Consider the following 12,434-nt stretch of genomic DNA (forward strand, 5'->3'; position numbering starts at 1 on the left):
GACATTTATGTAATTTATGAAATGATTTCCCCGATTAGTCTAGTACCCCCCTGGCACTATACATAGTTATTACAATATTATTGACTATAATCCCTATGCTGTACCTCACATCCCCATGACTATTTCATAACTACCAATTTGTACTTCTTAATCCCTTCAACATTTTCACCCCAACCCCGAAGCCCTCTCCCATCTGGCAATCACCAGTTTGTTCTTTATCTGTGAGTCTGTTTTCGTTTTCTTTGTTCATTTATTTTGTTCTTTAGATTCCACATTTTAGTGAGATCACATGGTATTTTTCTTTCTCTGTCTGACTTATTTCACTTAGCATAGTACCCTCTAGGTCCATCCATGCCATTGCAAATGGGAAGATTTTATTATTTTTATGGCTGAGTAATATTCCATTGTATATATGTATCATGATGTCTTTATCCAATCATCTGCTGATAGGCACTTAGGTTGCTTCCATATCTCAGCTATTGTAAATAGCACTGCAGTGGACATAGAGGTGCATATATATTTTCCAAAACCTCCAAACTGGTTTCCATAGTGGCTGTACCAATTTGCAATCCCACCAACAATGCATCAGGGGTCCCTTTTCTCCACATCCTCGCCAACACTTGTTGTTTGTTATTTTACTGATAGCCATTCTGACAGGTGCGAGGTGATATCTCACTGTGCTTTTAATTGGAATTTCTCTGATGATCAGTGACATTGAGCACCTTTTCATATGTCTATTGGCCGTCTGTACATCCTCTTTGAAGAAATGCATATTCAGGTCCTTTGCCCATTTTTTAACTGGATTGCTCTTTTTTCTCTTTCTTTTTTTTTTTTAGTGTTGAGTTGTATGACTTTTTAATAAATTTTGGATATTAACCCCTTATCAGATGTATCATAGGCAAATATCTTCTCCTATTCAGTAGGTTGTCTTTTCATTTGCTGATAGTTTCCATTGCTGTGCAAAGCCTTTTTAGTTTGATATAGTCCCATTTATTTATTTATTTTCTTTTATTTCCCTTCCCTGAGAAGATATATCAGGTCTTACATTTAAGTCTTCCATCTATTTTGAGTTTATTCTTGTGTATTGTGTAAGAAGGTGGTCCAGTTTCATTTTTTTTTACATGTATCTGTCCAGTTTTCTGAACACCATTTACTGAATAGACTGTCTTTACCCCATTGTATACTCTTGCCTCCTTTGCCATAGATTAAATGACTGTATAGCTGTGGGTTTATTTCTGGGCTCTCTGTTCTGTTCCATTGATCTATGTGTCAGTTTTTGAGCCAGTACCATGCTGTTTTGGTTACTATAGCCTTGTAGTATAGTTTGATATCGGGTAGTGTGATACCTCTGACTTTTTTCTTCTTTCTCAAGATTGCCTTGGCTATTCAGGATCCTTCATGGTTCTATATAAGTATTTGGATTATTTGTTCTAGTTCTGTAAAAAATGCCATTGGTATTTTGATAGGGATTGCATTAAATATATAGACTGCTTTGGGTAGTATAGGCATTTTAACGATGTTAATTCTTCCTATCCATGAGCACAGTATAGGCTTCCATTTATTTGTGTCTTCTTCAGTGACTTATAATTTTCTGAATATAGCTCTTTTACCAGCTTGGTTGATTTTTTTTTTTTCCTAGATATTTTATTGTTTTGGATGCAATTGTAAGTGGGATTGTCTTCTTAGTTTCTCTTTCTGCTAGTTCATCATTGGTGTATAAAAATGCAACCAATTTCTTTTTTCCTTTTTTTTTTTTACGCCTACAGCACCCAGTCTTCTTAGGTGGTCTCCCATCCAAGTACTAACCAGGCCCGACCCTGCTTAGCTTCTGAGATCAGACGGGATCGGGCTCGTTCAGGGTGGCACGGCCGTAGACCAACCAATTTCTGAATATTAATTTTTCTATCCTGCTACTTTACTGAGTTCATTTATCAGTTCTCACTTTTTTTTGGGGGGGGGGTGCAATCATTAGGATTCTCTCTCTATAGAGTATGATGTCATCTGCAAATAATGAGTTTTATTTAATCCTTTCCAATTTGGATGCCTTTTATTTCTTTTTCTTGCCTGCTTGCTGAGGCTAAAAACTTCTAAAACTATATTGAATACAAGTGGTGAAAGTGGATATCCTTGTCTTGTCCCTGATCTTAAGAAAAATGCTTTTAGCTTTTCCCTGTTGAGTATGGTGTAAGCTGTGGGTTTGTCATATGTGGTCTGTATGATGTTGAGGTATGTTCCTTCTATTCCCAACTTGCTGAGAGTTTTTATTTATTTTGCCATAAATAAATGGATTTTGTCAAATGCTTTTTCTGCATCTATTGATATGATCATATGATTTTTATATTTCAATTTACTTATATGGTGTTTCACATTAATTGATTTGTGGAGACTGAATCAACTTTGTACCCCAGGAATCAATCCCATTTGATCATGATGTATAATCTTATTTATTTATTTATACTTTATTGAACTTATTGGGGGTGACATCGGTTAATAAAATTATATAGGTTTCAAGTGTACAACTTTAAAAACTAGAAAAAGAAGAACAAATGAAGGCCAAAGTCAACAGAAGGAAGGAAATGATAAAAATTAGAGCAGAATTAAATGAAATTGAGAACAAAAAGACAATAGAAAAAAATAATGCAACAAATATTTGGTTCTTTAAAAAGATCAATAAAATTGACAAACCCCTGGCTAGACTCGCTGAGGGAAAAAGGAGAAAGGACACAAATAAAAAAATCAGAAATAAAAAAGGAGACGTTATGACAGATACCACCAAAATATGAAGTATCATACAAGAATACTATAAAAGATAACAGGCCACCAAATTCCATAACCTAGAAGAAATAAGCGAGTTCTTAGAAATATACAACCTTCCTAGAAGGAATCACAAAGTGCTGGAAAATCTAAATAGATTGATCATCAGTAAGAAAAAGTAATGTCCAGGTCCACATGGCTTCACTAGTGAATTCTACCAAACATCCAAAGATGATTTAATACCTGTTCCTCTCAAACTTTTCCAAAAAATCGAAGAAGAGGCAATACTTCCTAACTCATTTTATGTGGACAACATTACCCTGATACCAAAACCTGGTAAAGATAACACACACACAAAAGAAAACTATAGACCAATATCTCTGATGAATACAGATGCAAAAGTCCCAAACAAAATACTAGCAAATAGACTACAACAACAGATTAAAAAGAATATACACCACGATCAAGTGGGCTTCATCCCAGGGGCACAGGAATGGTTCAACGCACGCAAATCAATTAATGTGATACACCACATAAACAAATTAAAAAATAAGAATCATATGATCATATCAATAGATGCAGAAAAAGCCTTTGATGAGAAACAGCATTCATTTAGGATCAAAACATTTAACAAAATCGGTATAGAAGGAAAGTACCTTAATATAATAAATACCACCTATGACAAACCCTCAGCCAACATTATACATAATGGTGAAAAACTAAAAACCTTCCCTCTAAGATCAGGAACAAGTCAAGGCTGTCCACTATCGCCACTCTCATTCAATATAACATTGGTGCTCCTAGAGAGTGCAATCAGACAAGAGAAAGATATAAAAGGCATCCACATAGGAAATGAAGAAGTCAAACTGTCACTATTTGCGGATGACATGATTCTCTATATAGAAAACCCTAAAGACTCCACAAGAACTCTACTAGAAACAATAAGCAAATACAGTAAAGTCTCTAGATACAAAATCAACACTCAAAAATCCATAGCATTCCTATATTCTAATAATGAAGTGCCAGAAAAAGAAGTGGAAAAAATAACAAAATACCTAGGAATAAATTTAATGAAACAAGTGAAGGACCTATATAATGAAAACTGTAAGACCCTATTAAAAGAAATCGAAGAAGATACAAAGAAATGGAAAGATATTCCGTGTTCTTGGATTGGAAGAATCAACATAGTTAAAATGACCATATTACCTAAAGCATTATACAGATTTAATGCAATCCCCATCAAAATCCCATTGGCATTTTTTAAAGAAATAGAACAAAAAATCATCAGATTTGTATGGAAGCACAAAAGATCCCGAATCGCCAAAGCCATCCTGAGAAAAAAGGACGAGGCTGGAGACATCACTCTGCCCAACTTCAAATTATACTACAAAGCGACAGTAATCAAAACAGCATGGTACTGGCAGCAAAACAGTCACACAGACCAGTGGAACAGAATCGACAGTCCAGAAGTAAACCCATATTCATATGGGCAAATAATTTTTGACAAAGAAGCCAAAAACATACAGTGGTGCTGGGAAAACTGGAAAGCCACCTGCAAAAGAATGAAACTAGACTCTTGTCTATCACCGCACACCAAAATTAACTCAAAATGGATTAAGGATCGGATATAAGAGCTGAAACAATAAATGCATAGAAGAAAACATAGGAATTAAACTCAAGGACCTTGGACTTAAAGAGGATTTTATCAGTTTGACCTCAAAGGCAAAGGAAGTAAAAGCCAAAATAAATGAATGTGACTACATCAAACTAGAAAGCTTCTGCTCAGCAAAAGAAATCATCAAGATAAAGAGAGAACCATCCGAATGGGAAGATATATTTGCAAGCAACACTCTGATAAGGGCCTGATATCCAAAATATACAAAGAACTCATACAACTCAACAACAACAACAACAACAACAACAACAACAACAACAACAACAAAGTAAATGATCCAATCAAAAAATGGGCAGAGGACCTGAACAGACAGTTCTCCCCAGAGGACATATAAATGGCCAACAAGTATATGAAAAGATGCTCAACATCACTAGCTATTAAGGAAATGCAAATCAAAAACACAATGAGGTACCATCTCACACCTGTTAGAATAGCTATAATCAACAGGGCAGGTAATAACAAATGTTGGAGAGGATGCGGAGAAAAACAAACCCTCATACACGGCTGGTGGGACTGCAAATTGGTACAGCCACTATGGAAAACAGTATGGAGGTTCTTCAGAAAACTGAGAATTGATCTACCATATGATCCAATAATCCCTCTACTGACTTGAAAACCCATATCCAAAAAGTTATTTGCACACCAATGTTCACAGCAGTGTTATTGACAGTGGCCAGGACATGGAAGCAAACGAAGTGTCCTATGATAGATGATTGGCTAAAGAAGCTATGGTACATATATACAATGGAATATTACTCAGCCATAAGAAGAGATGAAATACTGCCATTTGCAACATCATGGATGGACCTCAAGATAATCATGCTAAGCGAAATAAGCCAGACAGAAAAAGTTGAATATCACATGATATCACTTATATGTGGGATAGAAACCTAAAAGTAACAAATGAACAGGACAAACAAAAAGAGACTCACGGACATGGACTATAGGCTAGTGGTTATCAGAGGACTATAGACTAGTGGTTACTAGTGGGGTGGGGGAGGAGTGGGGAGGTAGACAGGGTAAAGGGGATCAAATATATGGTAGCTGAAGGAAACTGGACTCTGGGTGGTAATCACACAATAGAATATATAGATGTCAAATGATAATGTACACCAGAAAATTATATAACTGTGTTAACCAATGTTACCCCAATAAACTTAATTAAAATTTAAAAAATAAAAAAATAATAATACAGAATATCTCAGGTAAACCAAGTCACACTCACATTACTTTAAAGACTTTTCCTGTCTTTGGGGACTTGATAACTTGCATGTATTTGACCAGCATAATATATTCTTATATTTTCTATGTTTGAGCCACTGTGTAAATTATATTTGATTAAAAAAAATACTTATGAATAAATTTACCTGAAGAGGTAAAAGACTTGTACTTGGAAAGTTATATGTAAGATAGTGAAGAAAGAAATTAAAGAAAATAAAAATAAAGGGTAGCGTACACCATGTTCATGGATTGGAAAAATTAACATCATTAAAATGTCCCCACTACCCAAAGCAATCTAGAGCTTCAGTGCAATCCCTACCAAAATACCAATGGTATTTTTCACTAAAGTAGAACAAATAATCCTAAAATGTATATGGAACCACATAGACCCTGAATATCCAAGGCAATCTTGAGAAAGACGAACAAAGTTGGATGTATCACGCTATTTGATATCCAACTATACTACAAGGCCATAGTAATCAAAATAGCACAGTACTGCACGAAACAGACAGATAGATCAATGAAATAGAATAGAGAGCTCAAAAATAAACTCACACTTATATGGTTAATGAAGCTATGACAAAAAGGACAAGAATATACAACGGGCTAAAGACACTCTATTCAATAAATGGTGTTGGGATACCGGGACAGATACATACAAAAAAATAAAAATAAAAAATATATAAAAAGAGAGAAACACAGTGGAGTGCGAGATGTCCCCAGATCTCTCCCCTTGAAACAACAATAAGCTGAACATCTAAAACTCAACAAAAAACACCCAAACTGCACACCACCACGTCTGAGCAAGAGATCTGTGCATAAGAGCTATCAAAGGTCAGAATCCTGGGAGTCGGAAAGTAGACTGCGAAAAACAAAGATGCTGCCTCTCACAGCCCGCCAGAGCTCCCTGAAGAAGGAGGGGGAGGGGAGAAGGTGCAGTGGGTTCCCTGAACAGCCCTGCCTGAGAGAGCTGTGAGCTCCACGTGGTGGCAATGCCCAGAGATCAGGACAGAATGCAGAGAAGTGGGGACAGCAGAGAAGCAACAGTTGATTATTGCCAGCCGTGGCTGCAAAACACAAGGCTGAGCCACAGCCCCCATCCCCTAACCCACAGGGCCCCTCCCGCCATATCTCCCAAGGCCGAACACCGTGGAGCCCCAGGGATATCTGAGCTACTGAAACTATTACTTACACTGACAGAGACTGAGACTGAGGGTAGCGAGTGTGATTGAATATCCATAATTTTTTTTAAGGCATTATTAAGACTTTATATAAAGCAGAGATCCAAGAGGCTTACACATCACCTACTGGAAACCAAAAGAAAAGCACCATCTAAAGAGAGATCTTTATCTAATCTTCTCTCTGGAAAAAAAATCAGAATACACTTCCATTAATGCCCAGGTGGAGAAACAGTCCATTAAAAGCCATGAACAACCAAGGTGACAAGGCAGCTCAGAAAGAAAGAGAAAAATCTCCAGAAAATAAGCTCGACGGCAACAAATATGCGACTTAAATGACAGAGAATTCAGGATGGTACTCCTGAAAAAACTCAATGAGATCCAAAATAATTCATATCAACAATTCCAGGAATTGTAAAAAACAACTAGATCAGCAGAATGAGTTTTTCAGGAAGGAGACTGAACCCCTTAAAAAGAACCAAATAGAACTTCTGGAGATGAGAGATGAAAAATGAAATAGCAAGCTGGGGAAATAGAGTCGACCAAATGGAGGAAAGGATCAATGATAACGAAGACAGATAAATCAGAAGGAAGAAGAGAGAAACCGAAGAATGAAAAATCATGAAAGAAATACGAGGACTACCTGATACCATCAAGAAAGGAAACATAAGAATAGTGGGCATTACCGAAGGCAAGGAAAAGGAGCAGGGATTAGAAAGCACTTTCAGACAAATACTTGATGAGAATTCCCCAAATCTAAGGAATGAGCTGGAGCTTGGAATTCAAGAAGTCAATAACACACACAATTATCTCAACCCAAAAAGGACTTCCCCAAGACACATTGTATTAAAATTATCAAAAATCAATGACAAAGACAAAATTCTCAGGGCAGCCATGGAAAAGAGGACGGTAACTTATAAAGGAAACCCCATTAGATTATCGTCGGACTTCTCAGCACAAACCTTACAAGCCAGAAAGGAGTGGAATCAAATGTACAAACTATTAAATGAAAAGAACTACCAGCCAAGAATAATGTATCCAGCAAAGCTCTCCTTTAGATATGAAGGAGAAATAAATTCCTTTCCAGACATACAAAAATTGAGGGAATTCTCCACTACAAGGCCTGCATTACAGGAAATACTGAAAGGGGTCAGCTCACTTAAAACAAAATGACAAAAAACTACATAACTGTGAGTAAGGCGATGAGCAGGCAGATATAAGCAGAGGAGTGCAACCCTTATTAAAAACAGGACATTATAAGCTTAAACAATAAGAAGAGATTTGCTATTGCAAGACAGTAATGAACGTTCAGCATACATAGGGACAAATTGAGACCACAATCATAGAAAAAGGAAGAATTTGAAGATCCAGATTTGCAAAGTGGAATGGAGATAAGGCACATGCAGAGGAAAATGGACTAATATATATATATATATTATATATATATATAACTATCCTCTGCATATTCGTGATGGTAACCACGTGTCAAAGATTCAGAACTGAATTATATAACATAAAACAAGGAGGACCAAGGAGAAAATCCACAAAAACCAACCAAAATAAAAAAAAAAAAGACACACAAGGACAAGGAAGTACTGGAAATGCCGAGCTACCAGAAAGCAAAAGATAAAATGGCTATAGGAAAACCTCCTATTTCCATAATCACCCTGAATATAAATGGACTGAACGCACCAATAAAAAGACCAAAGTTGCAGATTGGATCAAAAAACAAAACTCAACCATTTACTGACTCCAGAAGACACATCTCAGCTCCAAAGACAAATATAGACTTAAAATGAAACGGTAGAAAATGATATTTCAAGCAAATGGCATTCAGAAAAAGTGGGAGTAGCTGTAGTAATATCTGTCAAAATAGACATCAAAATCAAAGAGGTAAAGAAAGATACTGTGGGATACTTCATTATGATAAAGGGAATCATGCACCAAGAAGTCATAACATTTATTAATATTTATGTTCTCAGTCAGGAGCCCTGAAATATGTAAAGCAATTACTAACAGTACTAAAGGGAGAAACAGACCAAAACACTATGTTAGTAGGGGACCTACATACCCCACAGTCTGATATGGATGGATTATCTAAACATAAAATCAATAAGCAAATAACATCTTTAAATTACACATTAGATCAACTGGACATAATTGACATTTACAGAGCCTTCCCTCCCAAAACAACTGTTTATACATTCTTCTCTAGTGCACAGAACATTCTCAAGAATCGATCACATATTGGGACACAGAGATAGCCTCAACAAATATAAAAGGGTTGAAATCATCCTAAATATATTCTCTGATCATAATGCTTTGAAGCTGGAGATCAACTGTAAAAAGAAAGAGGGGAGATGCAGAAATATGTGGAGATTAAACAACATGCTACTGAAGAATGGCTGAGTCAGAGAAGAAATAAAAAGTGAGATGAAAAGATACATATAAAGAAGTGATAATGATAGTACAACATATCAAAACTTTTGTGACATGGCAAAAGCAGTCATAAGATTAAAGTTCATATCATTACAGGCCTATCTCTAAAAACAAGAATGAGCCTAAATAAATAACTTATTCTTCATCTTATAAAACTAGAAAAGGATAAACAAATGAAGCCTTAAATCAGTAGAAGGAAAGAAATATACAAAGTTAGTGCAGAATTAAATAAAATTGAAAACAAAACAAAACAATAAAAAACATGAATGCAACAGAGAGCTTGTTCTTTGAGAAAGTTAATAAAATTGAGAAACCTCTGGTTAGACTCACTGAAAAAAATAGAAAGGGCACAAATAAAATCAGGGATAAAAGAGGAGAAAATACAAGAGGCACTGCAGAAATACAAAAGATTATATAAGAATATTATGAAAAACTATAGAACATCAAATTTAATAACCTCTTAGAAGAAATGGAACAGTGCTTAGAAAGATACAACCTTTCTAGACTGAATCAAGAAGAACTGGAAAATCTAAATAGACTGATCAGTAGTATAGAAATTGAAACAATCAACAAAAACCTATCAAAAAGTAAGATCCAGGGCCAGATGGCTTCACCAGTGAATTCTACTAAACATTCAAAGAAGATTTAACACCTATTGTCCTCAAACTCTTTCAAAAAAATTGAAGAAATGGCAATACTTCCTAACTCATTTTATAAGGTCAATATTAGCATGATACAAAAACCTGGTAAAGATAACACACAAAAAAGAAAACTACAGACCAACATCTCTCATGAACACAGATGCAAAAACCCTAAATAAGATACTAGCAGACAGATACTGCAACCTATTAAAAAGATTGTATACCACAATCAAGTGGGCTTCATCCCAGGGGCACTGAGATGGTTCGTCATATGCAAATTGATTAATATAATACACCATATAAACAAATTTAAAAATAAAAATCATATCATCATATCAATAGATGTAGAAAAAACCTTTGTCAAGATACAGCAACCATTTATGATCAAAACACTTAAAAAATTGGTATAGAGGAAAGTACCTTAACATAATAAAGGCCATATATGACCGACTCTCAGCCAACATCATACTTAATGGTGAAAACTAAAAATCTTTTCTCTACAATCAGGAACAAGACAAGGCTGTCGATTATTTTCATTGTTATTTAATATAATATTGGAGGTCCTAGTGAGTGCAATCAGGCAAGAGAAGTATATAAAAAGCGTCCAAATAGTAAATGAAGTTAAACTGTCAATTATTTGAAGATTACATGATTCTCTATATAGAAAATTCTAAAATCTCCACAAGAACACTACTCGAAAACAATAAGCAAATACAGTAAAGTTTGTGGATACAAAATCAATGTTCAAAAATCCATAGTATTTATACACTCTAAAAATAAATACTCAGAAAAAAAGAAGTGGAAAAAGTAATTCCATTTGCAAAAGCAACAGAAAGAATAAAGTACCTAGAAATAAATTTAATGAAACGTGTGAACGACTTATATAATGAAAACTGTAAGACCTTATTAAAAGAAATTGAAGAAGATACAAAGAAATGGAAAGATATTCCATGTTCTTGGATTGGAAGAATCAACATAGTTAAAATGACCTTATTACCAAAAGCATTATACAGATTTAATGCAATCTCCATCAAAATCCCATCAGCATTTTTTAAAAAAATAGAACAACAAATCATCAGATTTGTAGGGAAATACAAAAGACCCTGAATTGCCAAAGCCATCCTGAGAAAAACGAACGAGGCTGTAGGTATCACTCTGCCTGACTTCAAACTATACTATAAAGTGACAATAATGAAAATGGTATGGTATTGGCAGAAAAACAGACACACAAATCAGTGGACAAGAATCGAGACTCTATAAGTAAACTCATGTTTATATGGGCAAATAATTTTCAACAAAAGAGCCAAAAATATACAGTGGGGAAAGGAAAGCTTCTTAAATAAATTGTACTGGGAAAGCTGGAAAGCCACCTGCAAAAGGATGAAACTACACTGTTGTCTGTCACTATGCACCACAATTAATTAAAAATGAATTAAGGACTTGAATATAAGACCTGAAACAATAAATTGCATAGAGGAAAACTTAGGAACTAAACTCATGGACCCTGGACTTAAAGAGGATTTTATGAATTTGACCTCAAAGGCAAGGGAAGTAAAAGCCAAAATAAATGACTGGGACTACATCAAAATAAAAGCCCTGGACAACAAAAGAAATCATCAACAAGGTAAAGGGACAACCATCCGAATGGGAAAATATATTTGCAAGCAACACCTCTGATAAGGACCTAATATCCAAAATATATGAAGAACTCATACAACTCAATAACAAAAAAAGAAACAATCTCATTAAAAAATGGGCAGAGGACCTGAATAGACACTTCTCCCTAAAGGACATACAAATGGCCGACAAATATATGAAAAGATGCTCAACATCACTAGCTATTAAGGAAATGCAAATCAAAACCACAATGAGGTACCATCTCACACCTGTTAGAATAGCTGTTATATACAGGACAAGTAATAACAAGTGTTGGACAGGATGCAGAGTAAAAGGAATCCTCATACATTTCTGGTAGGACTGCAAATTGGTACAGGCACTATGGAAAAAAATATGGAGGTTCCTCAAAAAACTGAGAATTGATCTACCATACGATTCAGCAATCCTTCTACTGGGCAATTATCCCAAAGACTTGAAAACCCATATCCGAAAAGATATTTGCACACCAATGTTTGTATCAGCATTATTCACAGTGGCCAAGACATGAAAGCAATTAAAGTATCAGACTATAGATGATTGGATAAAGATGCTGTGGCACATAAATACAATGGATAATTACTCAGCCATAAGAAGAGATGACAGTCATTTGCAAAAACATGGATGAACCTTGAGGCTATCATGCTAAGTGAAATAAGCCAGACAGAAAAAGTTGAAAAGTACATGATACACCTTATATGTAGGATATATACCTAAAAGCAAGACAAGCGGACAAGGACATGAACTACAGAACAGACAAGCAGAAACTCGTGGACATGGACTATAGACTAGTGGTTACCAATAGATAGTTGGAGAGGTGAGAGGTTGAGAGAGGTAGTAAAAGGTGTCAAATATGTGGTGACAGAAAGAAAT

At 35.3% G+C, this 12,434-nt stretch overlaps 1 pseudogene; it reads right to left on the reverse strand.

Moving 5' to 3' along the window:
• Positions 1-1,757: 1,757 nt before the first annotated feature.
• LOC111734630 lies at positions 1,758-1,876 on the reverse strand (annotated as a pseudogene).
• Between the last annotated feature and the right edge of the window lie 10,558 nt (positions 1,877-12,434).

This window comes from Pteropus vampyrus, unplaced genomic scaffold (assembly GCF_000151845.1).
Source record: "Pteropus vampyrus isolate Shadow unplaced genomic scaffold, Pvam_2.0 Scaffold2656, whole genome shotgun sequence".
NCBI classification, from domain to species: domain Eukaryota; kingdom Metazoa; phylum Chordata; class Mammalia; order Chiroptera; family Pteropodidae; genus Pteropus; species Pteropus vampyrus.